The 1,961-nt window shown below is 42.0% G+C and overlaps 1 protein-coding gene across 1 annotated transcript in view; it reads right to left on the reverse strand.

Moving 5' to 3' along the window:
• Positions 1 to 1,961, reverse strand: part of AUH (AU RNA binding protein/enoyl-CoA hydratase) — a 187,211-nt gene that overhangs the window by 37,622 nt on the left and 147,628 nt on the right. The window lies entirely within an intron of this gene.

The following is a 1,961-nucleotide window of genomic DNA, read 5'->3' on the forward strand; positions in this document are numbered from 1 at the left end:
TTTGCATGAAATGTTCCTTTGGTATCTCTGATTTTCTTGAAGAGATCCCTAGTCTTTCCCATTCTGTTGTTTTCCTCTATTTCTTTGCAGTGATCGCTGAAGAAGGCTTTCTTATCTCTTCTTGCTATTCTTTGGAACTCTGCATTCAGATACTTGTATCTTTCCTTTTCTCCTTTGCTTTTCACTTCTCTTCTTTTCACAGCTATTTGTAAGGCCTCCCAAGACAGCCATTTTGCTTTTTTGCATTTCTTTTCCATGGGGATGGTCTTGATCCCTGTCTCCTGTACAATGTCACGAACCTCACTCCATAGTTCATCAGGCACTCTATCAGATCTAGGCCCTTAAATCTATTTCTCACTTCCACAGTATAATCATAAGGGATTTGATTTAGGTCATACCAGAATGGATTAGTGGTTTTCCCTACTTTCTTCAACTTAAGTCTGAATTTGGCAATAAGGAGTTCATGGTCTGAGCCACAGTTAGCTCCTGGTCTTGTTTTTGCTGACTGTATAGACCTTCTCCATCTTTGGCTGCAAAGAATATAATCAATCTGATTCCAGTGTTGAACATCTGGTGATGTCCATGTGTAGAGTCTTCTCTTGTGTTGTTGGAAGAGGGTGTTTGTTATGACCAGTGCATTTTCTTGGCAAAACTCTATTAGTCTTTGCCCGGCTTCATTCCGTATTCCAAGGCCAAATTTACCTGTTACTCCAGGTGTTTCTTGACTTCCTACTTTTGCATTCCAGTCCCCTATAATGAAAAGGACATCTTTTTTAGTGTTAGTTCTAAAAGGTCTTGTAGGTCTTCACAGAACCGTTCAACTTCAGCTTCTTCAGTGTTACTGGTTGGGGCATAGACTTGGATTACTGTGATGTTGAATGGTTTACCTTGGAAACGAGCAGAGATCATTCCGTCGTTTTTGAGACTGCATCCAAGTACTGCATTTTGGACTCTTTTGTTGATCATGATGGCCACACCATTTCTTCTGAGGGTTTCCTGCCTACAGTAGTAGATATAATGGTCATCTGAGTTAAATTCACCCATTCCAGTCCATTTCAGGTCGCTGATTCCTAGAATGTCGACATTCACTCTTGCCATCTCTTGTTTGACCACTTCCAATTTGCCTTGATTCATGGACCTGACATTCCAGGTTCCTATGCAATATTGCTCTTTACAGCATCGGACCTTGCTTCTATCACCAGTCACATCCACAGCTGGGTATTCTTTTTGCTTTGGCTCCATCCCTTCATTCTTTCTGGAGTTATTTCTCCACTGATCTCCAGTAGCATATTGGGCACCTACTGACCTGGGGAGTTCCTCTTTCAGTATCCTATCATTTTGCCTTTTCATACTGTTCATGGGGTTCTCAAGGTAAGAATACTGAAGTGGTTTGCCATTCCCTTCTCCAGTGGACCACATTCTGTACAAAAAGATCTTCACAACCCAGATAATCACGATGGTGTGATCACTCACCTAGAGCCAGACTTCCTGGAATGTACAGTCAAGTGGGCCTTAGACAGCATCACTACGAACAAAGATAGTGGAGGTGATGGAATTCCAGTTGAGCTATTTCAAATCCTGGAAGATGATGCTGTGAAAGTGCTGCACTCAATATGCCAGCAAATTTGGAAAACTCAGCAGTGGCCACAGGACTGGAAAAGGTCCGTTTTCATTCCAATCCCAAAGAAAGGCAATGCCAAAGAATGCTCAAACTACCGCACAATTGCACTCATCTCACACGCTGGTAAAGTAATGCTCAAAATTCTCCAAGCCAGGCTTCAGCAATATGTGAACCGTGAGCTTCCTGATGTTCAAGCTGGTTTTAGAAAAGGCAGAGGAACCAGAGATCAAACTGCCAACATCCGCTGGATCATTGAAAAAGCAAGAGAGTTCCAGAAAAACATCTATTTCTGCTTTATTGACTATGCCAAAGCCTTTGACTGTGTGGATCACAATAAGTT

Source organism: Bison bison, unplaced genomic scaffold, assembly GCF_000754665.1.
Source record: "Bison bison bison isolate TAMUID 2011002044 unplaced genomic scaffold, Bison_UMD1.0 scf7180017864057, whole genome shotgun sequence".
Taxonomy (NCBI): Eukaryota; Metazoa; Chordata; class Mammalia; order Artiodactyla; family Bovidae; genus Bison; species Bison bison.